Source organism: Bos mutus, chromosome 18, assembly GCF_027580195.1.
Source record: "Bos mutus isolate GX-2022 chromosome 18, NWIPB_WYAK_1.1, whole genome shotgun sequence".
Lineage (NCBI taxonomy): Eukaryota > Metazoa > Chordata > Mammalia > Artiodactyla > Bovidae > Bos > Bos mutus.
Window position 1 is genome coordinate 10,522,033 of NC_091634.1, and position 27,036 is coordinate 10,549,068.

Here is a 27,036-nt window from a genome sequence, read left to right on the forward strand (position 1 = left end):
TACCCACAGTTTCTCTATCTAAAATGGAATTATAATGGAATCTACCTCCTAGGTTTGTTAGAAGTAACAGTCCTAGGATAGTGCCTGCTGGGTGATGAGTGGCTCAGTTCAAGAAACTTCTGGGTCATAGCAACCAAAGTATCAACACTTATGCAGCTTAACACTATACACAAAAATAAACTCACAATGGATTAAAGATCTCAGTGTCAGGCAGGACACAATAAAACTCTCAGAGGAAAACATAGGTAGAACACTACAGCAAGATCTTTTTGGATCCACCTCCTAGAGTAATGAAAATGAAAACAAAAATAAACAAATGGGGCCTAATTAAACTTTAAAACATTTGTATAGGAAAGGAAACCATAAACAAAAAGACAACCCCCGGAATGGGAAAAAATATTTGCAAACAGACCAACAAGGGATTATCTCCAAAATATACAAACAGCTCATGCAGCTCCATATAAAAAACAAACCCCCATCAAGAAATGGGTGCAAGATCTAAAGATACGTTTCTCAAAGAATATATACAGATGGCCAACGGGAACATGACAAGATCCTTAACATCTCTATTAGAGAAACACAAATCAAAACTTCAAGGTGTCACCCTACATGGGAATGGCCATCATCAAAAAATCCTACAAACGGTAAATGCTGGAGAGCGTGTGGAGAAGAGGGAGCCCTCCTACCCTGTTGGTGGAAATATAAATAGGTGCAACCATTATGGAGAACAATACGAAGTTTCCCTAACTAAAAATAGAGCTGTCATGCGATCCAGCGGTCTCACTCTTGGACATATATCTGGGGAAGATGAAAACTCTAATTCAAAAAGATACATGCACCCCAAGGTTCACTGAAGCACTATTTACAACAGCCAGGACATGGAAGCAACCTGAGTGTCTACCGACAGAGGAATGGATAAAGAAAATGTGGTACATATATACAATGGACTGTTACTCAGCCACAAAAAAGGAATGAAACAATGCCATTTGCAGCGACATGGGTGGATCAGAGATTGTCCTCCTGAGTGATGTCAAAGGCAAATAGCGTATGATATCACTTATATATGGAATCTTAAACAGTGATACAAATGAACTTATTTACAAAACAGAAATAGAGTCACCAATGTAAAAAGCAATCTTATAGTTACCAGGGGGGTAAGAGGGGAGGGATGAATTGGGAGATTGGGATTGATATATACACACCACTATATATAAAATGGATAATATGGACCTACTCTATAGCACAGGGAACTCTATTCTGTAATGACCTTGTGGAAAAAGAATCAAAAAAGAGTGAATATATGTATACGTATAACTGACTCACTTTTGCTGTACAGCAAAAACTAACACATTATAAATCAAAAAGCAAAGCAAAACAAAATACATGCAGTGCTGCCTCTGTCTGCTGAGTCTTAATCCCAGTTTTTCCACTTGCATTTGGTGGCTGAGGCTTTGAGCAAAGCCCCCCTCTGTGTCTCCATTTCCTCCTCTGAGAGGAAAGCACATTGTGAAAACTGAAGGAGACAGGATGCGTTACACCTGGGGCAGAATTAGTGCTTGCTAGATGTTCATTCTCAGGATAGTTACTGTCTCCACCCCTTCATAATGGCTGCTGGAGCCAACCCCTACCAGATTGGTTGAGCTGTTAAATATTCAGGAATGCCAGCTCCTTGTGAAGCCATTAGTAGCTTGAAATTGGTGGCAATATGCACTCCACAGAAACCGACAAGCAGAACAAATCAGGGCTTTTACTCTTCTTTCAGAGGACTAGTTTACTAGCACACATCATGGCCCCGATTCCATGTTTCCCAAAAATCTTCTTCTGTTGTCCACCTCCCTTCTGAGAACCAGAACAATCTTTTCACCTGTTTCCTGTAAGTTGCCACATAGGACCCACAGGCCCCTCAAGCCCCATATGGGAACTCAGCGTTGTCACCTGCACTCTGCCCTGTTCCGAGTACATCCATGCTCAGCCCTCCCACACCTCGCAGTCATCCCCAGCACCCCTCTGTCTCATACTACTTGATCCAGTAGGTCATCAAATCCTCTTAACTCTACCTCCAGAATATCTCCTGAATCTCCCATTGCTTTCCCTGTGGGTCCCCCCACCCCTGACACCCCAGGAATCCACTGGTCAGCTTTCTGTCACTATTTTCTCATCTTTTATGTAAGTGGAATCACACAGCAGATACTCTGCTTCCGCCTGACTTCTTTTACTCAGCATGACAATTTGGAGATTTATCCATGTTACTGGGTTATCAATAGCTTTTTCCTTTTTATGGCTGCATAGCAGTCCATTGTATGGAGTTTGCATCATTTGTTTATCCACTCCTCTACTGATGGACACCTGGGTCGTTCCAGTTTCATGAAACTAGAAATATCCTGGTCTGGGCCCTGTCCCCCATGGTCTGGGTCATCACAGTCTCCCCCATCTCCCTGAATTGCCCTCTTGCCCCCGCCATCTTTCCCCCTCATATAGCCACAGGGATTCCATTAAAACCGAAGTTGTGTCTTTGTTCTGCTCCCTCTCAAGCAGAGTAAATATCAAGTCCTCACCTCACCGACACATTCACCCCACCTTCACAGTTAGCTTTCTGCCCTCATCTCTCACCACCCCTCCCCACCACACTTATTCTCCTTTGGCCACCCCATCTCCTGGCTGTTTGTTACCGCACCATGCCCAGTCATGCTTTGACTCAGGGTAGACTGCTGTCCTCCGCCCAGTCTGCTCCCTCCATCTGGATGCTCCTCCTTTTATAAGGACACAGTCCTAATGGATGAGGGCCCACCCTAATGACCACAGCTTGATGAGTGCAAAGACCCTGTTTCCAAATAAGTTCACACTCACTCCAGGTCCTGGGAATCTGGAACTTCATCTTCTTGGTGGGAAAACAGCTCAACCCACAGTAACTCTTTGGTCTCAACTTGAGCTCCCTGTGGAGCCTCAGAGTGATCCGAGGCCTCCCTTTTTTTCCCACAGTAGATCAGCTTCTCTCTCCACCCAACCCTGCCTTCCTCACCACCTCACAAGGCTGGACCTGAAAACATTCTCCCGGCAGACCTCTCACATACAGCTTCCTGTCTCAGAGTCTGTTTCCAGGGACACCAGGCAAACAGGGATGCAGTGAAGTCTGGTGAGGGACTTGGAAGGGACCACACGTGACCAGTCTGAAGCCAGGCTCATGCCTCAGCCTGCTTCTGTAGCAGGGCGGTGAAGACCTCGTGCTGGATGGCCGGGGTTCAGATTTCAGTCTTGTCACACATTGGCTGTGTGATCTTGTAAAACTACTAATACCTTCTTCCTAGAGTTGACATTTCGCTGGTAGCTCAGTGGTAAAGAATCTGCCTACCAATGCAGGAGATTCCGGTTCAATCCCTGGCTCAGGAAGATCCCCTGGAGAAAGAAATGGCAGCCCACTCCAGTATTCTTGCCTGGAAAATCCCATGGACAGAGGAACCTGGCAGGTTACAGTCCATGGGGTCGAAAAAGAGTCAGACACAACTTAGTGACTAAATAGCACAGGGTTGACGTAAAGATTAAGTGAGTTAATCCAATAAGGCTCTTAAAACTGTGCCTGGCACACAGTACGCACTCAATAAATGTTTACTTTCATTATCCAGGTTTAGGTAGAGCTGGTCTGCAGACAACACCCCCACTTACCCAAAGGAGGCAGGTTCTAGGTTCTGAACTCCTGCTTCTAAATCTTGGGTGACTTCTCTGAATGAGTGGCTTACCTTATATTCAACCCCTCTGGAATGTATTTGCATCTGAGTGTTGTGAAATTTTATGTTACATTTAATGGACAATGAAAGCTAAATTTAAATTTTATTTTAGAAAGGAAAGGTGGTTAGGCGAATTGCTTCAAAAGTCCACAAAGTCTTGCCAAGGTAGATAAAATAGAGAGGTGTGTAACATAATGCTGTCCTTTGCAAAAAGCTCCAAATTTGAAAAAAGTTTATTGTCAGTGAAAAATTAAATCCAAGTGCCCTTCACTTCTTTTAAAAGAAAATTATAACATTTCATTTTGAAATAGTTTAATTCAAAAGAAGTTGCAGAAATAGGAGCAAGCGTTCCTGTGTGCACTCTTCACTTACTGAGATGTTTTTACTCACAATACTACTGATATTAAATGTGTGGTTTTCTTTTCTCATACTGTCTCTGAGTTTCTAACACCAGCTGCTGCTGCTGCTACTGCTAATTGCTTCAGTGTGACCCCATAGATGGAAGCCCACCAGGCTCCGCCGTCCCTGGGATTCTCCAGGCAAGAACGCTGGAGTGGGTTGCCATTTCCTTCTCCATAACACCAGCTAGGGTCCTGCAGTTCAGTATGACAACAGCTGCCCAGAGTCAGTCAGACTCCACAGGTTAGGGGCTCAGCCCAAAAGATTGCCCTCACTTCAGATGCCAGTAACAAGCATTGGGTCCCCAAGTTAGCTGAACTTCACTCAGACTTGGCTACAAGGTTGGGGGTTTCCACAGCCCCCTCCCTTTCAGGTTCAGTCATTTGCCAGAACAGCTTGTAAAACTCAGGGAGCACTTAACTTGCATTTTGTGGTTTATTATTAGTATTTTATGGCTGAACCTCGGGGCATGTGGGATCTTTGTTCCCTGACCAGAGATGGAACCCAAGCCCCCTGCAGTGGAAGCATAGAGCCTTACCACTGAACTGCCAGGGATGTCCCTCTTTTTTTTTTTTTTATAAAGGATGCAACTCAGAAACAGCCAAATAGAAGAGATGCATAAGGCTAGGTATGGGGAATGTGTGTGCAGAACTTCCATACCCTCTCTGGGAGCACCACCCTCCTAGAAACTTGATGTCTTCTCCAACCCAGAAGCTGTCTGAATCCTGTCACTTAGGGTTTTTATGCAAGTTTCATCACACAGGCATGATTGATTACACCATTGGCCACTGGTGATTCATTCAACCTCTAACCCCTGTCCCTTCCCCAGAGGTCCAAGGTGGGATGAGGGTTAGGGTTAGTTTAGGGTTAGGGTTAGAAAGTTTGACCCCTCTAATCGTGCCTTGGTCTTTCTGGTGACCAGCCCCTATCCTGATGCTTTCTCAGTTCAGTTCAGTTGCTCAGTCGTGTCCAACTTTTTGTGACCCCATGAATTGCAGCATGCCAGGCCTCCCTGCCATCACCAACTCCCGGAGTTCACTCAAATTCACATCCATCGAGTCGGTGATGCCATCCAGCCATCTCATCCTCTGGCATCCCCTTCTCCTCCTGCCCCCAATCCCTCCCAGCATCAGAGTCTTTTCCAATGAGTCAACCCTTCGCATGAGGTGGCCAAAGTACTGGAGTTTCAGCTTTAGCATCAGTACTTCAAAAAACACCCACGACCAATCTCCTTTAGGATGGACTGATTGGATCTCCTTGCAGTCCAAGGGACTCTCAAGAGTCTTCTCCAACACCACAGTTCAAAAGCATCAATTCTTTGGCGCTCAGCCTTCTTCACAGTCCAACTCTCACATCCATACATGACCACTGGAAAAACCATAGCCTTGACTAGACGGACCTTTGTTGGCAAAGTAATGTCTCTGCTTTTGAATATGCTATCTAGGTTGGTCATAACTTTCCTTCCAAGGAGTAAGCATCTTTTAATTTCATGGTTGTAATCACCATCTGCAGTGATTTTGGAGCCCCCAAAAATAAAGTCTGACACTGTTTCCACTGTTTCCCCATCTATTTCCCATGAAGTGATGGGATCGGATGCCATGATCTTCATTTTCTGGATGTTGAGCTTTAAGCCAACTTTTTCACTCTCCTCTTTCACTTTCATCAAGCGGCTCTTTAGTTCTTCACTTTCAGCCATAAGGGTGGTGTCATCTGCATATCTGAGGTTATTGATATTTCCCCCGGCTTTCTAGGGACCCCTAATAACCAATCACGTCATTTGCCTACAGTGAACACTCTCACTTTGAAGATTTCAGGAACTGTGTGCCAAGAACTGGGGTCAAAGACCAAATATTTAGTTTCTGTTGTATCACACCCAGCTTTCCCTCAAGGCTCCCATTTTACATAACAATAGCACCTTGTCAAAATCAGGAAATTGATATAGGCAGTGCTGTTAATTCAGTATCACATTGTTTTTTAAAGAGCCTAGAAAATACGAAAGAATGAAAAAAACCCTTTCAAGAGGGTGTGAGTTATAGGTAAACTGCAGAGTGGGTTGGATCTTTAGGAAACCATCTGCCGGGGGCTTATTTCAGGCAGATTCCCCAGCCAGCAGCTGCAGGCTGCTAGGCTGGAGTGTGAAGCCCAGGTGCATGTGGTGCCTAGTGGTGAAGTGCCGGACCCTGGGTCCAGCCGGTCTGTCTGCTCTGTAGTGATTATGATATGATTTCAGATCCACTTGTTTATGGCAAAAATGAAGTTGTTTTTAAGAGTGAAGTTGTTTTCAAGGATGAAGGTACTATTTTGAGGTAAAAATGAAATCGGATGTCAGGATGTCATCTTCCACATCTGGAGTTGCTGATAAGCACTAGTAGCTCAGCTGCTCGGAGACCCCACTGGGGGCTTGTCAATAAGAACAGATGAAAAGGCAACTGTGGGCATCGGGTGTTTAGAGTATAAATGCGCAGAATTTACGAGGACCATCCAAGAGTGTCCGGTCTGGACAAAACTACCTTTTGCTGATCTAAATAAATCTCTCTGTGGAATCTAAGAAAAAAAGGGAAGGGGGTACACATGAACTTACAAAACAGAAGTAGAGTCATGGATGTAGAAAACAAATTTATGGTTACCAGGAGATGAAGAGGAGAGGGATAAGTGGGGAGACTGGGATTGACGTATACACACCACTATATATAAAATAAAAAACTGATAAGAACCTGGTGTAGAGCACAGGGAACTCTACTCAATAGTCTCTAATGGCCTATAAGGTGGTGGTTGTTCAGTTGCTAAGTTATGTCCAACTCTGTTGATACCCTGTGGATTGCAGCACCCCAGGCTCCTCTGTCCTCCAGCATCTCCCAGAGTTTGCTCAAATTCATGTCCATTGCGTTAAGGATGTATCTAACCATCTCATCCTCTACCACCCCCTTCTCCTTTTGCCTTCAATCTTTCCCAGCATCGGGGTCTTTTTCAATGAGTTGGTTCTTCACATCAGGTGGTCAAAGTATTGGAGCTTCAGCTTCAGCATCAGTCCTTCCAGTGAATATTCAGGGTTGACTTCCTTTGGGATTTACTGGTTTGATTTCCTTGCAGTATATGGGAAATAAATCTAAAAAAGAGTCGTTATGTGGATATGTATAACTGACTCACTTTTCTGTACACCTGAAACTAATCAACTGTGCTCCACATTTTAAAAAGAGAAAAAGTAAAAATAACTCTCTGAAGACCTTGAGTTTTTAGCTTTTGCCACTGCAGAAGTGACTCTTTTCCTCTCAGGGGCAAAAAGCCATCAGCAGCCTAGAGAAAGATCATCCTGCCGGCCAATGCCAACATTTTCCCCTAGCAACGTGCTCTAGCAATGAAAAGACTTTTGTTTTCCCTGGTTGGTAGCTGGACATCATCTCATGGTTGGTTAAGCAGCCTTTCCCAAGAACCAATTTGTTTAAGGGTACAGCTCAACTGAACTTCGGAGAAGGCAGTGGCAACCCACTCCAGTATTCTTGCCTGGAAAATTCCATGGGCGGAGGAGCCTGGTAGGCTGCAGTCCATGGGGTCGCTAAGAGTCGGACATGACTGAGCCACTTCACCTTCACTTTTCACTTTCATGCATTGGAGAAGGAAATGGCAACCCACTCCAGTGTTCTTGCCTGGAGAATCCCAGGGACGGGGGAGCCTGGTGGGCTGCCGTCTATGGGGTCTCACAGAGTCAGACACGACTAAAGCGACTTAGCAGCAGCAGCAGCAGCAGCAACCAAATTTGGACTATATTTCTTTCATCTTCCTTGCCTGGAACAATAGTGTAGTTCATCTGTCACTGATGTGCAGAAAAGTGAAAGTGTTAGTCATTCAGTCATGTCTGACTTTTTGTGACCCCACGGTCAGTAACCCACTAGGCTCCTCTGTCCATGGGATTTCCCCGGCAAGAATACTGGAGTGGGTTGCCATTCCCTTCTCCAGGGGATCTTCCCCACCCAGGGATTGAATCCAAGTCTCCTGCATTGTAGGCAGAGTCTTTACCATCTGAGCCATCTTTCTTTACTGACTTCTTACATACATACATACATTATCTTGTATGCTGCTGCCTTTTGAAATTATTAAAATTCTCACAGTGAGCCTGTTAGATAAAATATTTGACAAAGACTGTCTCAGTCTCTAAGCTCAATTTGCCCCAAACAAAACACCGTCCCACTCCTACTTGCTTCTGAGAAAGAAAACATTTTGTCCGCAAACTGAAACTGAAGCCCACCATGTGTTCTGCATCTTTACTCACTAGAGAAATGTACAGATCACTGCTCGTGGAGCCCCTTTGCCGGACAGACCCCCACCTGACCCTTTGGAGATGGACTGTTGGTGGCTGGCTGCTGATTGGCTTCTGCTAGGGCTGGAGAAGGAAACGGCAACCCACTCCAGTGTTCTTGCCTGGAGAATCCCAGGGACAGGGGAGCCTGGTGGGCTGCCATCTATGGGGTCGCACAGAGTTGGACACGACTGAAGCAACTTAGCAGCAGCAGCAGCAGGGGATCAGTCAGAGAAGGCAATGGTACCCCACTCCAGTACTCTTGCCTGGAAAATCCCATGGAAGGAGGAGCCTGGTAGGCTGCAGTCTATGGGGTCGATAAGAGTTGGATATGACTGAGTGATTTCACTTTCACTTTTCACTTTCATGCATTGGAGAAGGAAATGGCAACCCACTCCAGTGTTCTTGCTTGGAGAATCCCAGGGACGGGGGAGCCTGGTGGGCTGCTGTCTATGGGGTTGCACAGAGTCAGACATGACTGAATTGACTTAGCAGCAGCAGCAGCAGCAGCAGCAGCAGCAGCAGGGGATCAACTCCATGGCCTCAGGTGGATTGGCTTCGCTTCTCAGAAATTGCTTATTATTTCCAATTAACGTCTTCTGCCTAAAGATGTCCTCCCACATCTAATGCTACGCTAATGAGAATGTGGTGCTTTGACATCCTGGGGAAATAAGACTGTGCCTGGCTGCTCTGCTCTCTCCCTGCCCACCTCCACCAGGCTCACTCTATCTTCTGGTCCCCCACCCCCAACCCTGGCCTCCCACCACTCCCTGCCTCCTGCAATCCCACTGTTGGTGAGAAATCAACTTTGACACATGCTCAAGACTAAGAAATTTATGTCTAGCTTTTTCCACTTGGGAGTCTGGGATGGATTAGAAGCCCTGGGGTGGGTGAAGGAGGGGGTTCTGAGTGCGCCCCTCTTGGTGCCCACACTGCAGTCTGGGAAGTATTAGACTCCAGGCTCTGGAGCCAGATAGGTATGGTTTGCTGCTGATTCAGTCATGACTTAGAAAAAGAGACTTATATTGCTGAGCCTCAGTTTCCTCATCTGTGAAATGGGTATTGAATAGTATTTATCTATGAATCTGTAAAATTGATTTTGTTAATTAACTTCCAAGGACAAAAGGTGGAGAAACATCATTCTCTAAAATCGACTCTCAGAGACTTGGACATTTGAAATCAAACTAATGAGAATGGGACATTCCATTTTTGCCTGAGGGGTCTAAATAACTCTGACCTGGAGACATAATCTCCAGCCCCAGCCCAGGTTCAGAGCTTCAGATAAGGGGTCTCCAGGCTCAGTGTTACATACTGAGCTTAATTTCATAGCTTCCAAGGAAACGGGGTGCTGAATTCTCTTCGCAGCCCAGGCCTTATTGATCCTCTTGCTCACAGCCCTGCTTTTCTTTGTCAGTCAGTACACCAAGTCAGCAATTCCCTGGCGGTCCAGTGGTTAGGACTGCACGCTCTCACTGCTTAAGGTATGGGTTCAGTCCCTGGTTGGGGAACTAAGATCCCACAAGCTGCTTGGGATGGCAAAAAAAAAAAAAGTATCATTTAAATTTCACCCATACATTACCCTTCCCCACATCTAATATAACCCTAGGTCTTCTGCTTGGGGAGAGAGCGCAGAGGATTCGGAAGTCCTCTGCTGCAACATGAATAAATTTGAGTTGTCAAACTGTGGGAAACCTTCCCAGTGTCCTTATCAGATAAATTTGATCACGCCTCATAATTTCGCTGCCAGGGCTGAAAGAGCTAACGCAGAGAAAGTGTTTAACAAATTTCTTGGCTCATGAATTGTTTTAACCGCGTTTTACAAGTTTTCTGTATTATGATGCATCTGGGGCCTTGGTGACCCTTGACAACCTACAGAGTTGGCTGATTCCTAAAGATAGCAAAAGGCTTGCCTGCTAGCAGGCCTTTCATATGCAAATAAACCAACCCAGAACTCTTGTCCCCAGCCGCTTTCTTTTTCTGGAACGCTCCTGTTTGGGCCCAGTATCGCCTTCCTTCATCAATCAACTAGGGACAGCCCTTTAACGCCTCAGGGCCCACTGAAATGATTCAAACAAGCCAATTTTAAGCTGACTTAACCCTGCGGGAGGTTCCATCCCGTATAAACCACAATAAAGGCTCTCACCCACCTCCCCACCCAGGCCTGAGAGCAACCTCAGTGTTCTCTCATGGGGCCTTTCAGGGCTTGACTTATCCCCCTCCTCTTGGGACCTATGAGTCATTACCTATCTTTCCATTGGCAGTTGAGTCTTGATCTCTTGGCCTCACCATGCCTGAATAGAAGTAAAATCTACATTCTAAAACGTCCCACCTGTGCTCACGAACCCATCAGTCAGCCCTGACTCCAGTCCCACCCTAGCTTGTTCTCATCTGCCCCCCGACTCAGATGACACAGCCAGCAACCGTACCAAAGGGCATCCTCTGGTCACTTGCAGAGGGAAGCAGCTAGATTCCCAGGGGAGGAAGAGGAAGGCCAGGCAGGACTCTCTTGCTGATCCTTGCAGAACGGCCTGAGCCGAGTCTCCCAGGAGCCCCCGGGAGCCAGCTGTGCCTGCTTTCGCCTTTTCCCGGAGGTTCATTCTGGGGTGAGCTTCAGGGCTGGCCATCTCTACAAGTTGAGTGGCAACTGGTATGTGTTACCTGCATTTTCAGCTAGAAGAGAGGCCTGGAGAGCTTTCTGCTGATTCTCCAAGGAATCTTTAATCCTCCCTAGAAGGATTATGATGAGAACAATCTCATTTCAAACCTGCCCCAGTGATGTGGTTTGAGAAGCATGCCGATAGTTGCTTTTGGGGAGGAGGGTGGGTGGGGGATGAGGGGAATCAAGGGCAGCATCTGTCCCTGGCAGGCTCTAGCTCATGCTTACGTGGGCGTCATCCTTTGTGAGAGTTTGAACTCTGCTTAGGTCCTGCATACTTCTCTTCTAAATGCATGAGAAAATTTTTGGAGTGTGGTAAAACTGATGTGGAAAATGTTCATCATTTATGAAATTGATGTAAAGGGATGTAGATGTTCGTTGTACTGTTCTTACCTAATTAAAATTAGAAATTAGATAATCTAATTCCTAATTAGTTAATAAATCAATTTGTAAAATTTAATTCCTAATTAAAAATTAGGTAGAGGGCTTCCCTGGGGGCTCAGAGGTTAAAGAACCTGCCAATGCAAGAGACACAGGTTCAATCCCTGATCCAGGAAGGTCCCACAGGCTGCAGAGCAACTAAGCCTGTGAGCCACAACTACTGAGCCTGTGCTCTGGAGCCCAGGAACTGCGACTGTTAAGCCCAAGGACTGCAACTGTGGAAGCCTGAGTGCCCTAGAGCCCGTCCTCCACAACAAGAGGAGAAAAAGCCTGTGCATTGCAACTAGAGGGTAGCCCCGGCTCACCTCACTGCAGCTAGAAAAAGCCCACACAGCAATGAAGACCGAGCACAGCCAAAAATAAATAAATGAACAATTTTTAAAATGAGGTAGAATTACAAAGAAACGGACAACTACAGTAAAACTAAAGGCAAATAAAGCTTTCCCAAAGAAACAGGCCAGAGTTAGACCATCTTCTCTGTTCTCTTCCCTTGTCTGTCTTGCTTTAGGTTAATTCACAAAACTTCCATCTTCCCCTTTCAGGAAGTCATTAAACCTGCCGCCTTCCTCAACCATCACCACCTGCAGCCTCCCAAAAGTCTCCTGGCCCTCCCCAGGCTTGGAGCTTCAATATTTTCTAGGGAGAAAAACACTAGTCTTAGATCTCAGTCCAAGATGTCAGCTCTGCCGCTTTCTAGGTGTATTTATTATATATTGCTGTGTAAACAAATTGCCCCCAAAGGTGCTGGTTGTTCAGTTGCCAAGTCCTGTCCGACTCTGCGCCCCATGAACTGCAGCATGCCAGGCTTCCCAAAGATGTGTGTGTGTGTGTGAGCCTAGTCACTCAGGTATGTCCAACTCTTTGTGACCCCATGGACTGTAGTCCTCCAGGCTCCTCTGTCCATGGGATCTCCAGGCTAGAATACCGGAGTGGGTTGCCATTTCCTCTTCCAGGGGATCTTCCCAACCCAGGGATCGAACCCAGGTCTCCCGCATTGTGGGCAGATTCTTTACCATCTGAGCCACCAGGGAATCCCAAAGGTAGTGGCTTAAATAAGAAGCAGTCATATCACCCCTGTGGGAAGTGGCGTGGCTAGTTGCACCTGTGTGAAGGGTCCTAAACCAGAACCACCCCATGGAGCCCTTCCTCCATTCCCGACCCATAGAAACTGGGAGAGAGAGTAACGTGGTTGTTTCAAGCTGCTCGATGTTGGGGTAATTTGTTTTGCATCAATAGTAACTGGGGCACTAACCCAGGACGCCTTAAAGAAAATAGGAAGGAGGAAGGGAGGGTATGCTAGGACACAGCACGTGTTGTGAGAGGGCTCAGCCAGGCCTCAGAAGAGATAGGAAAAAGAAACAATGCCAGAGCATCATCAGTGCCCCGCACTACCTCGCCTCTGTGCTCCTCTGTCCATCTTTCTCCTCCTTTCCTGCAGCTCTGCTTTCCCTGTCTCTCAGGTCATGGCATGGGGAAAGCAGGCTTCCTCCAGCTCTGTTTTTTTTTTTTTTAATTTTTAAAATTTAATTTAATTTTATTTGGCCGAACCATGGGATGTTAATCGCCCAGCCAGGAATGGAACCTATACCCCCTGCAGTGGAAGCATGGAGTCTTAATCACTGGACCGCCAGGGGAGTCCCCAGCTCCCATTTCGTAACTTCTCTTTGAGAGGCTGAGCCAGAATCTCTTGGTCTCAGTCCCAAATTCCCCAGGAAAGAGACTCTTGTCAGCCAGTGCCAGTCAGGCGTCCAGACTGGGATTCTGAAGTTGCACAGGTGTGCTCACCCCTGACCCAGGGTGGCATCTGGCCGCTCCTCTCCATGCCAGGCTGGAGATCTGGTTCAAAGCTGGAGGTAGGGGCACCGGGTGAGTTTGGAGTCCCCAGAAGCAGCACCTGTGACCAGGATTCAAGGGCATGTGGTTGATTTGGCTGCGGGATCCCCGGAAACACCTATAGAGGGTGGGGACATGGGAGGAAAGGGAGGCAACCCTAGGGGTACTGATGAGCAGGTGACTGCTGGGGACCTCTGAGAACCATAGCATGACATCCCCTCAGCCCCCCTCCTTGGGAGCAAAGTAGTTGTTATGGACCAAATCTTGCTCCCTGACCATGAAATTCATATGTTGAAGCCCTCACCCTAAGGTGACTATATCTGGAGATGGGGCCTCTTTACAGGTTCTCCTTTTACCCTTGGTCATGAATAAGTAACTAGTGGGGAGGTGCTTTGATACTATATAAATCTCTTGTTCCTCATCACACATTGGCTTTTTGAGTGAATTAATTTATTTAAATCAGTATTTATATATCAATATGGACCTGTGGCTTCCTGTTGATCCCTTACATTACAATCTGCTATCATGTATTACAGGTTGAGTTGTGTACCCGCCCCCCAATTTAAAATCTATTGAAGTCCTTACTCCCCAGGACTTCAGAATGTGACCTTATTTGAAAATAGGGTCATTAGTTAAGATAAGGTCAGACTGAAGTAGGGTGGTCCCTACTCCAACATGACTGGTGTCCTTTTAAAGGGGAAATTTGGACAATGACCTATGGGGAGAATGCCCTGTGAAAATGAAAACAGAGATCAGGGTGATGCTTCTACAAGCCAAAGAAAGCAAAGATTGCCAGCAAGCCATCGGAAGCTGAGAGAGAGACAGGGGACAGATGTTCCCTCAGAGCCCCAGAAGGAGCCAGCCCTGCCAACACCTGGATTGTGGACTCCAGGCCTGTGAAACAAATTCGTTTCTGTTGTTTGAGCCACTCTATGGCACTTGGTTACATCAGCTGTAGGAATCAAACAAGTTACTATGATTTATTTTGATGTCCCAGTTATCCCTTTTTAGGCCAGAGGACGTCAGGTGACTTCTGCATCCTCTCGTCATGACCCCATCCTTCCTCGTGCACGTCTTTACTTTCCAGCATAACAAGATGTCTCAGACTCACCTTGAACTTTTGCTGCTCTGGTTTTCCCTGGTGGCTCAGATGGTGAAGAATCTGCCTGCAATGCAGGAGACCCAGGTTCGATTCCTGGGTTGGAAAGATCCCCTGGAGAATGGAATAGCTAACGCACTCCAGTATTCTTGCCTGGAGAATTCCATGGACAGATGCTATAGTCCATGGGGTCTCAAAGAGTCAGACATGACTGAGCGACTAACATACACACACAGTCCCCTCAAAATGAGTCCATTCTACAAAGATCCCTGGTTCTTGATAGTGGTTAATGGTACTTAGAGGCCGATATCTGTGTGCTCAATACCGTTTAGTGCACACACACTTTTACGTCTACCTGAATCTCTTGATGACTTATGGAGAACCTCAGGTTCACACTGATGTCTAATTCCAGCCTACAGCCAGTGTCGTGCTGGCTTTCTCCCTTCCTGTTTCAGCCTCGCCGCTTTGACAGTGAGAATCCCGCTCCTGTAATCGTGAATTCATTTGCTTACTCAATGGACCCTGTTGCATGTTATGTGTGGCCTTTTCCCATGCCTACTCCCTGCCTCCATGTCTCCTTCACGCTGGGCAGACTCTGACTCCCTTCTCTGGGCCAGACAGCCCTCCCCCAGCCCTTGCCTACTAACTCTGTCCCACCTAATGGCTTTTGTCCCAGAGTGTTCAGGGAGAGGCAGGAAATGACCATTGTGGAATCGCCATGTCTACCAAGTGGAGTATCAGGACTCCAGGGGCACAAGCTGACCCAATGTCTGTTTTTTTTTTTTTTTCCCTTCCTTGTTCCTGTGGACAACTATAAGGACAATTCCTCCATGCCCTTTGGACACAATATCAGGCAAAATGCAAATGTTTCAGATCCTCTTCAGTAATAAAAGGCCCTGAAACTGCCTTTTGTCCCAGGAGCTGTCTTGGTTCAGTAATAAAATTATGCAGCACCATTTCATCATGACAGCTCAGAATGTTACCAAGATTCTTGCTTCCCCAAGGCGGCTTCAGACTGGGAAGCTGAGGACAGAACAAAAAAGGGTGGGTCTGCTGTGCAATGGCTGCAAACAGCAGCCGCCTCAGCCTCGTCCGCAGCCGGTTGCCCTAAGGGACCTTGGAGACAGCCCTTTCCAGTGGACACTCATGACTGGCCTGCTGTCCCCAATCTAGGCTCTAGACAGGTAGGTGCAGTGCCTTTGGAAAGCCCCAGAGCATAGTGGCCGGTGTCCACATCGGGCTAGTCATAATGTCTGTCTGCGCCAAGCTGCAGAACAAGGAGCATGTGATGGATGCCCTCCACAGGGCCAGGTTCAAGTGCCCTGGCTGCCAGAAGATCCAAGACATGAGGATTTACTAAGTTTAAGGCGGATGAATTTGGAAACATGGTAGCAGAAAAGCGGCTCATCCGAGATGGCTAGGGGTTAAATACATCCCTAAGGGTTAAATACATCCCTAATCGTGGCCCTCTGGATAAATAGCAGATCCTGCACTGGCACCCCACTCCAGTACTTTTGCTTAGAAAATCCCATGGACGGAAGAGCCTGGTAGGCGGCAGTCCATGGGGTCACTAGAGTCCGACACGACTGAGCGACTTCACTTTCACTTTTCACTTGAATGCATTGGAGAAGGAAATGGCAACCCACTCCAGTGTTCTTGCCTGGAGAATCCCAGGGACGGGAAGCCTGGTGGGCTGCCGTCTATGGGTCGCACAGAGTCGGACACGACTGAAGCGTCTTAGCAGCAGCAGCACTCACGAGAACCTTGGCGCTGTCCCCTCCTTGCACATGCTCACTAATAAATCCTACTTCCCTGTCAGAAAAAAAGAACAAAAAGAATGGAATATTCTCCTCTATTTTCTCTGCCTGGGTTGCTGACCCGCTCTCCTCACTCCCTCCCTCTTTAGAGCTGAGCCCTGGCACTTGCGCATGCTCAGTCGTGTCCAACTCTCTGCGACCCCACGGACTATAGGCCTCCAGGCTTCTCTATCCATGGGCTTTCCCAGGCAAGAATACTGGAGTGGGTTGCCATTTCCTCCTCCAGGGGATCTTCCCGACCCAGGGATGGAGCCCGATTCTCCTACATTGCAGGTGGATTTTTTACTGGAAAGTTCTGGATGGCTGGGCCCAAGTGGGACAGGCTCTGGCACTGCTGTTATCCCCTCAGGGGGCACTGGAGCTGAACCCAGTCATCCAGCACCAGAACCCATGTGCCTGCCTCCACGTTATGATCACAACGATAAACAATATGCCAGGTACTGTTCCGAGCACATTCCATGTGTGCCTCGGGCTGGGTGCTCTGCAAAGCTGACATCAAGACTAAGTCAATAGTGCAAGAGGTTTGGTAGGAAGACACACCTGTGACAGGAGAGAAGAGAGGGACACAGACCATGTACTGACTTGACAAAGTCCTAGCCACTTGGGGAGGAGCTCTGGAGCCAAGACAGCCCCTTGGAGAAGTCTTGCGCTGGGCAGAAATACGAAAGCTCCAGTGGCTCCACCAAGTTCAATCGCTGAGGATGACCATCCCCCACGTAGCGTAAATGCAGTTCAAACCTGAGACAGAGCCTTCACACAGAGACTTGGGCGTGAATGTCCACAGCAGTGTCTGTCTGTTCATGCATTATTCATGACAGCCTCAACTGGAACTCATCCAAATGCCCATCACCAGATGAACAGAGAAACGAAATGTGGGCCATCCACACAGTGGAGACCTCTTGGCAAGAAAACAGAATGAGCTCTTTTTTAAAAAAAAAAAAAATGTTTTTATGGAACTATAGTTGATTTGCAACATGTTACTAATTTGTGCTCTACAGCAAAGTAATTCAGTTATATATATATACACCTTTCATGTTCTTTTGCTTTACAGTTTATTGCAGGATATTGAATATAGTTCCCTGTGCTAGACAGTAGGACGTTGCTGTCTGTCCATTCTATATGTAATATTAATAGATTGCATCTGCTAGTCCTGAACTTTCAATCCATTCCTCCCCAATCCCCTTCCTCTTGGCAACCACAGATCTATTCTCTGTGTCTGTGGGTCTGTTTCTGTTTCATAGATAAGTTCATTCGTGCCGTATTTTAGAGTCCATATACATGTGATATCATATGGTATTTGTCTTTTTCTTTCCGACATACTTCATTTAGTATGTTAATCTCTAGGACCATTCATGTTGCTGCAAATGGCATTATTTCATTCTTTTTTATGGCTGAGTAGTATTCTATTGCGGAGAAGGCAATGGCACCCCCCTCCAGTACTTTTGCCTGGAAAATCTCATGGATGGAGGAGCCTGGTAGGCTGCAGTCCATGGGGTCACTACAAGTCAGATACGACTGAACGTCTTCACTTTCACTTTTCACTTTTCATGCACTGGAGAAGGAAATGGTAACCCACTCCAGTGTTCTTGCCTGGAGAATCCCAGGGATGGGGGAGCCTGGTGGGCTCCCGTCTATGGGGTCGCACAGAGTCGGACATGACTGAAGTGACTTAGCAGCAGTATTCTATTGTGTGTGTATACACACACACACACACACACATATATATATATCACATCTTCTTATCCATTCTTCTGTTGATGGGCATTTAGTTTGCTTCCAAATCTTGGCTAGTGAAAAAAGTGTTGCTGTGAACTTAAGGGTGCATGTATCTTTTCAAATTATAGTTTTGTTGGGATATATTCTCAAGAGTGGGTTTTCAGGAACCCATAACTCTATTTTTAGTCTTTTGAGGAACGTCCATACCGTTTTCCATAGTGGCTGCACCAATTTACATAAAACAGATCGAGCGCTTGATCCACAGAGTAACTTGAGTATCCACAGAATATCCAGAGTCTCAGATGCATGATGCTGAGCAAAATATGCTGGATAGGAAAGACCACATGACTTATGATTCCATTTCCATGAACTTTCTAGAAAAGAGGCCTCAGAATATCCCGGACTGTGGCACCAGCTGGCTTCAGGGAGTTGTTCAGGTCAGTTGCTCAGTTTTGTCTGAGTCTTTGTGACCACAAGGACTGCAGCACTCCAGGCCTCCCTGTCCATCACCAACTCCCGGAATTTACTCAAACTCACGTCAGTTGAGTCGGTGATGCCATCCTACCATCTCATCCTCTGTCATCTCCTTTCCGGCTTTCAGTCTTTCCCAGCATTAAATGACTCAGTTTCAAACGACTCAGGAAGTTGTTTCTGGGACTTAAAACCAAAGAGTCTGGCGCCCTCTGGTGGCTGCCTTTCAGGGGCATAAAATCAGTGAGAACTTGTCAATGAGAGGATAGTTGAGAATGTTAATATACACTACATGTAACATATGTAATTATATGTTATAGTTGCACATCATATATATGGTAACATGAACTTGGGAAGACTCCGGAAAACGGTGAGGGACAGGGAAGCCTGGCGTGCTGCAGTCCATGGGGTCACGAAGAGTTGGACACCACTTGGTGACTGAGCAACAACATATGACAACAAGCCCCTGATGCTGGGAAAGATTGAAGGCAAAAGGAGAAGAGGGCGGCGGAGGATGAGATGGTTGGATAGTGTCACCTGCTCTGGACATGAGTTTGAGCAAACTCTGGGAGATAGTGAAGGACAGGGAAGCCTTGTGTGCTGCAGTCCATGGGGTCGCAAAGAGTCGGACACAATTTAGCAACTAAACAACAACAAAAATATGACAAGTAACTCAAAGCCATACTGTGGGTCAGGCAGTGTTCCTACCGGAAGGAAAGTTAGTTATCCCTCTTGTGTGTGAGAACAGATAATGAAACTGAGGGTCATAGGGGTCTAGCAACTGGAGATCACACAGCTTGTGGGCTGTGAAGTGGAATTTGAACTGGATCCATCTGAGTTCAGGGAGATGGAGAGAAGCCACACTGAGGGTGTGGGGGCCCTGGCTGCTCAGGTCCGTGAGACCAGCCCCGTCCTGTCTTTGATTTGGAGGCACCCTTTGGTCTCCTGATAATAAACCTCTTTTCATTTGGATGACTTCATGTTGGACTTTCCTGTCCTGTGAGGCCAGTAGGCATGGGCCTCCTCAGGGACCCCAAACCCTGAGTTGCTGTCGGTGCCCATCTCTGGGGGTGGTTTGATTCGTTGAATATGGGGTCCATCTAGTGGGGCAGATTCCCTCAGCCTCTTGGGAGTGGCTTGCCTCTCCCTCTCTTGTGGTCTCATGGGCCTCCTTGGTTCACTGCCCATTGATATCTAGTTCATGTCTCATGACCAAGGGCATGAAGTGGGGATGACCCGCAACACAAGAGCTCACAGCTCTTTTTGGAGGGGGACCCCTTCCCTCAGCAGGCCTAAGCAGCCTCGACTGGCACTAAGAGCCGGAAAAGTATCAAAATGTGTTGGTCGCTCAGTCATGTCTGACTCTTTGTGACCCCATGGACCGTAGCCCACCATACTTTTCTGTTCATGGAATATTCCAGGCAAGAATACCAGAGTGGGTAGCCATTCCCTTCTCCAGGGGATCTTCTTGATCCAGAGATCGAACCCTGGTCTCCTGCACTGCAGGCAGATTCTTTAGGGCTGTGCCTTAAAGCAGTCCTGGCTGGGTGTGACAGTTATCCTCCATGACCTCAGGATTGTCACCGAACCAAACTTAGGTCTGCTTACCTGAGCACAGGAAAGCCAATCTCCTGACATCAGGTTGTGGTGAGAGAAAGTGCAGCATTTACTGCAGGCACCAAGCAAGGGGTACACCCAGCAAGGCAGCTAATGCCCAAAATACCCAAACTCTCCATTGGCTTTTAGGGAAAGGTTTGTAAAGACAGGGTGAGGAAGAGGGGTGTGTGATCAGCTTGTGGACATTCTTCTGTTTGGTTCATGGGGAGGTAGTGGGGAGATGGAGGGGGTCTTCCCAGGTTGGGGGGTGCTTCCCAGGTGGTGCTAGTGCTAAAGAAGCTGCCTGTCAATACAGGAGATTTAAGAGACGAGGGTTCAGTCCCTGGGTTGGGAAGATCCCCTGGAGGAGGGCATGGCAACTGACTCCAGTATCCTTGCCTGGAGAATTCCATGGACACAGGAGCCTGGCAGGCTACAGTCCATGGGGTCACAAAGAGTCAGACACGACTGAAGCGATTGAGCACACACGCACGAGATAATTGGGAGTCAGCATCAACAACCTTCTGGTTCCAAACGGTTTGGGGCCTCTGTGCTTGTGGTCAGCATGAAATTAGCTTCTTTGAGGATATGGCTCAGGTTATTATCTGTAGGCCTTGAGGAGGAACTAAAAGTCCTTGCCTTTGTTGAGTGGCTGCTGCTGCTGCTGCTGCTACATCGCTTCAGTCATGTCCAACTCTATGTGACCCCATAGACGGCAGCCCACCAGGCTCTGCTGTCCCTGGGATTCTCCAGGCAAGAACACTGGAGTGGGCTGTCATTTCCTTCTCCAATGCATGCAAGCGAAAAGTGAAAGTGAAGTCGCTCAGTTGTGTCCGACTCTGAGTGACCCCATGGACTGCAGCCCACCAGGCTCCTCTGTCCATGGGATTTCCCAGGCAAAAGTACTGGAGTGGGGTGCCATTGCCTTCTCCGTGTTGAGCGGCTAACCTATTATTATTTTGTCTTGTTTGACAGTTTTCCTTTGTTTCCACACTTTTTCACATCTCTGATTAAATTTACTTTTGGAACGTGAGGAAGACCTGGAAGGCTACAGTTTTTCTACGCTCATGAGGCAGGCAGAGGACTTTGTAGGGGAGGGGTCCTGTCGCAGGAAGGCCCCATGGGGTCCAGCTTGGTGACAATCTCCCCTTTCCTTGGTATTCCTCAGTCTTGAGGGGGAACAAGTTCAGGAAAAGAAAGGGAAAGAAAGTTTATTTATGTATTTATTTCAATTGGGGGATAATCACTTTATAACACCGTGACGGTTTCTGCCATACGTCAGTATGAGCCGGCCGTAGGTACACGTGTGTCCCCTCCATCCTGAAACCCCTCCCAGGTCCCTCCCCACCCAGTCCTCCAGGTCGTCACAGAGCACCAGCTTCGGGTGCCCTGCTCCACACATCAAACTTGGCTGGTTATCTATGTTACATATGGTAATGCATATGTTTCAATACTATTCTTTCAAATCATCCTACCCGCTCCTTCTCCCGCTGAGTCCAGAAGTCTGTTCTTTATGTCTGTGTCTGCTTTGCTGCCCTGCACGTAGGATTGTCAGTACCATCTTTCTACATTCCATATATATGTGCCTTAATGAACGGCACTTGTCTTTCTCTTTCTGATTGACTTCACTCTGTGTAATAGGCTCTAGGTTCATCCACCTCATTAGAACCAGCTCAAATGCATTCCTTTTTTATAGCTGAATAATATTCCATGAGAAGAGTTGACTCCTTGGAAAAGGCTCTGATGCTGGGAGGGATTGGGGGCAGGAGGAGAAGGGGACGACAGAGGATGAGATGGCTGGATGACATCACTGACTCGATGGACGTGAGTCTGAGCAAACTCCGGGAGCTGGTGATGGACAGGGAGGCCTGGTGTGCTGCGGTTCATGGGGTCACAAACGGTCGGGCACGACTGAGCGACTGAACTGAACTGAACTGAATATTCCATTATGTATATGTACCACAACTTCCTTATCCATTCATCTGCTGATGGACATCTAGGTTGCTAAGAAAGGGAATAAAATTTTGAATAGACAGATGAATTATAAACTGGGCAGAGAAACTTGGTTTTAGGAGGACTTGGTTACAGGATTAATCCATACAGCTTGGGTGCATTCTTATCCCTTTCAGCTGGGTGTAATAATACAAACATCTCCAGGGGATATTCTCAGAGCTTTGCCATCATCTCTCGGATGTTCCGTGGAGTCCTAGTGGACTTCCAGCATGCATCTGGGTACCTGTGAGCTGTTTTCTGGAACTACAGAAGGTCATTCTGCCTGCATGGGCCAGACTGGGAGTGCCAGGAAATTAACACCCTATGAGAATAGCCCTCGGCAATAACGAAGAGAAACTGGAGCAAAAATAGCACCCTTGCCCCTCAGGTGTGCGCTGGGCCCCTCCTCCCAGACTCTCCCTGTTGGCTTGCTCTCTGGTTACCTGCAGTGGCAGCTGGCAGAGTAACTGCTACTGCTGCTGCTAAGTCGCTTCAGTCGTGTCCGACTCTGAAACCCCATAGACGGCAGCCCACCAGGCTCCCCCGTCCCTGGGATTCTCCAGGCAAGAACACTGGAGTGGGTTGCCATTTCCTTCTCCAATGCATGAAAGTGAAAAGTGAAAGGGAAGTCGCTCAGTCGTGTCCGACCCTCAGCGACCCCATGGACTGCAGCCTTCCAGGCTCCTCCGTCCATGGGATTTTCTAAGCGAAAGTACTGGAGTGGGGTGCCATCGCCTTCTCCGGCAGAGTGACTACCCTTTATTATTTAATTTCTCTTCCCTGTATCACCTCCCACAAGTGCACTCTTTCCTGCACTTCCCAGATCGACTGTGTGGTTTCACTGTCATCTTCTGGGAGATTCTAAACTAAGAAAATAGCTGATACTTTTGAGCCCTTCTTGGTGCTGGGTCTGCTTCCAAGAACGTATGATTTCATTTAATTTTCGAGACAACTTCAGAGCTGAGTACCAGTGTCACCTTCATTTTAAGGATGAAGAAACTGAGGCACAGAAAGGCAACATCTATCCAGCTGTGCTCGGCTGAATAATGGCCCCCTAAACGTGTCCATTGGAGAAGGCAATGGCACCCCACTCCAGTACTCTTGCCTGGAAAATCCCATGGACGGAGGAGCCTGGTAGGCTGCAGTCCATGGGGTCGCTAAGAGTCGGACACGACTGAGCGACTTCACTTTCACCTTTCACTTTCATGCATTGGAGAGGGAAATGGCAACCCACTCCAGCATTCTTGCCTGGAGAATCCCAGGGACGGCAGAGCCTGGTGGGCTGCCGTCTATGGGGTCGGTCGCACAGAGTCGGACACGACTGAAGCGACTTAGCAGCAGCAGCAGCAGCAAACGTGTCCATGTCTTAGTCCCTTGAACCTGTGAGTATGTTACTTCACATGTCAAAAGGGACTTTGAAGATATAATAAGGTCAAGGATCTCGAGATGGAGAGATCATCCTGGCTTACGTGGATGGACCCATGTGATCACAAGAGTCCTTATAAGGGAAGCAGGAGGATCTGAGCCAGAGAAGGAAACGTCACGATGACGAAGAGGTCAGAGTGATTCGAGGAAGGAGCCATCAGCTAGTAGGTGGCCTCTTCTAGAAGCTGGAAGAGGCAATGAGATGGATTCCCTTCTAGCACCCAGAAGGAATGCAGCCCTGCCAAGCCACTTAAATTTCTGACTTCCGGAACTGAAATGATACCCTGCTGTTTGTTTAAGCCATGATGTTTGTGGCAATTTGATACAGCAGCCACAGGAAAGTAAGACACCAAGAGAACCAGTGGAAACTCCATGAGCTTTTATAACCTCACCAGGAAGGTCGTGCAGCGTCACTTGTGTCTTGGTCAAAGCAGTCCTGAGCTGGCCTAGATGCCAGGGGAGGGGCCGTGGTCCTCACCTCTCTGTGGGAGTAGTAACAAAGAATTTGCAGCCATTTTAATATCTTAACAACCTCATGATAAAAGTATATTGTAATCTCTCTCTCTTTTTTTTTTTTTTATCAGATGAGGAAATGGAGGCTTGGAGAGGTCTAGTAATTTACCCAAGATCACTCAGCTGGCAAGTGGTGAGCCAGAATTCAAACCCAGAGCCCATACATGAAAGCATTTCCAGTTTGCTCTCTGAATCAGTATGTTCAGAACCCTCTGCTTCCAGAAGCCAGGCTGTTGACACCTCTCACTTCCTTTTTTAAAATTTTATTTTATTGAAGTATAGTTGATTTACAATGTTGTGTTAGTTTCTATGATACAGCAAAGTGATTCAGTCATATACATATATATATTTTTTCATATTCCTTTTCATTATGGTTTATCACTGGATATTGAATATAGTTCCCTTTGCTGTACAGTGGGACCTTGTTTTTTATCCATTCTGTATATGATCATTAGCATCTGCTAATCCCAAACTCCCAGCCCTCCCCTCCCCTCTCTCACTTCCTTTATTCCTTCCTGCCTAAGTGAATCTGGCCAGGTGCTGATCACACATGATTCTGGTGTCAGTTCAGACAGACCAACCTCGGTTCCACGTGTATTTAGGAGAACTAACACTACAGCACAAAGACGTAAGAAAGCTTGTGGTGTGTAATAAAGAGAATGTCAATCACCTATTCCCAACGGCAGAATAACTGGAGCAGACTGTATAGGACGTGAATGTAAGCTTGATCTTCTCTGGTAAATGAAAGAGTGCTGGGAGTAGGAAGCTGGAGGAGCACAGTTTTAGCAAGACGACCCCACCAGAGGCATTTGTTGTGAAAAATATGACAGCTGAAATGAAAAGCTCAGTACATGGACATCATAGCATGCACCCAATTCTGACCACTAGACTACCGGGAACTCCCTTGTCCTGCTATTTTATATCACTAGCTCTCAATTCAAAGTCCAGGGAGGATGGGTCAGGTTGCCTGACCCCTGGTCATGTGCCTGTTTCCTGACTCAGAGGAGGATGGGAGAACAAGCATCCGACCTTTGAGACTTCCATTGGAAAGACTAGAGATTGCTTCAAGAAAATCTGAGATGCCAAGGGAATATTTCATGCAAAGACGAACACAATAATGGACAGAAATGGCAAGGACCTAACAGAAATGGAAGAGATAAAGAAGAGGTGGCAAGAATACACAGAAAAACTGTACAAAAAAGATCTTAATGACCCTTATAACCAGGGTGGTGTGGTCACTCACCCAGAGCCAGACATCCTGGAATGTGAGGTCGAGTGGGCCTTAGGAAGCATTAGTACAAACAAAGCTAGTGAAGGTGATGGAATTCCAGCTGAGCTATTTCAAATCCTAAAGGATGATGCTGTTAAAGTATTGCACTCAATATGCCAGGAAATTTGGAAAACTCAGCAGTGGCCACAAGACTGGAAAAGGTCAGTTTTCATTACAATCCTCAAAAAAGGCAATGCCAAAGAATGTTCAAACTACTGTACAATTGCATTCATTTCACATGCAAGCAAGGTAACGCTCAAAATCCTTCAAGCTAGGCTTCACCAGTATGTGAACCGAGAACTTGGGTCAGCCATTTTTTTTGGGGGTGGGTAACTTTTAGTGGAGAATAGGATTGGGGACCATGATCAGGGTGTGCTCATTACTACTGGGGTGTCTTTGTTTCTAGGACACTTCAGAGAACAGAACTAGGCTTTCCTGGTGGCTTAGTCAGTAAAGAATCTGCCCGTAATGCAGGAGACCTGGGTTCAATCCCTGGGTCAAGAAGATTCCGTGGAGAAGGAAATAGCAACCCCTCCAGTACTCTTGCCTGGAAAATCCCATTGACAGAGGAGCCTGGCAAGCTCCACGGGGTCACAAGAGTCAGACCTGACTTGGTGACTAACCACGATACGCACATACATACACATATACACACCTATATGCATGCATCGTATATAAGTACACTTATGCATACATATACACAAAATATTTTTAAAATCATGAGTTTACACCAATACCTCAAATTCCAGGTTCTTTCTTAACTTCCTCCGTTCCATAATTGTGCGCCTCTTCTTTCACAATGAGAATGCTGGCTCCCAGCGACATTAACACACTTACTTGCGTGTGTGTGCGCTCAGTCTCTTCAGTCATATCTGACTCATTGCAGCACTATGGACTGTAGCCTGCCACGCTCCCCTGTAATGTGGGATCCTCCAGGCAAGAGTACTGAACTGGTTTTGCCATACCCTCCTCTAGGGGATCTTCCCGACCCGGGGATTGAACTTGCATCTCTCTGTGTCTCCTGCATTGCAGGCGGGTTCTTCACTCCCTGAGCCACCTGAGAAGCCCAACACATTTATTTATATTGCTCAATATAACAATTTCCTCATTATAATGCATCTAAACTATTTTTTAATTGCTTAACCTGCTAAGTCGCTTCAGTCGTGTCCGACTCTGTGCAACCCCATAGACGGCAGCCCACCAGGCTCCCCCGTCCCTGGGATTCTCCAGGCAAGAACACTGGAGTGGATTGCCATTTCCTTCTCCAATGCATGAAAGTGAAAAGTGAAAGTGAAGTCGCTCAGTCGTGTAAAAATCCTACTGAAAAGAGTTCTGAACTTATTTGCAATTCTCCTGCCAAAAAGGGAGCATATATAGTCAAATAGTCTGTTTACAAATTACTTGGGTTACCTCTCCTCACACCTTCCTCCCTTCCTTTCCCCTCAGTGTGACTCTGCTATTCATTTGAAGTGCAATTAGGTTTATTTGCTTTAGTTTCTTTTCAGTTTTTGTTCCCTTTTCCAACTCTTAATGATTTAATTTAATTTCTTGAATACGTACAGTAGTAATGTGATTCCAGAAGTCAACAGTACACCTAAAGATGTACTCAGAGAACTGTCCTTCACTCCCAAATCTCTTCCATCCTTGTGGGCAACCAGCTTCATTGTTTTCTGGTTTATCCTTCTTATTTTTTTGTAAAAATAAGCAGATATGTGTATGTTTTCTCATTATCTCTTTTTTCTTATACAATAGATAGCATATTGTGAATGCTCTTTGCACTTTGCTTTTTATT

At 46.8% G+C, this 27,036-nt stretch overlaps 1 protein-coding gene and 1 pseudogene across 2 annotated transcripts in view; both read left to right on the forward strand.

Annotated features, from left to right (window-relative positions):
* CEACAM20 (CEA cell adhesion molecule 20) overlaps positions 1-27,036 on the forward strand; it is a 77,400-nt gene that overhangs the window by 20,525 nt on the left and 29,839 nt on the right. The gene's annotated exons all lie outside the window — the stretch shown is intronic.
* Positions 15,453-15,573, forward strand: LOC138991861 (small nucleolar RNA SNORA70; annotated as a pseudogene).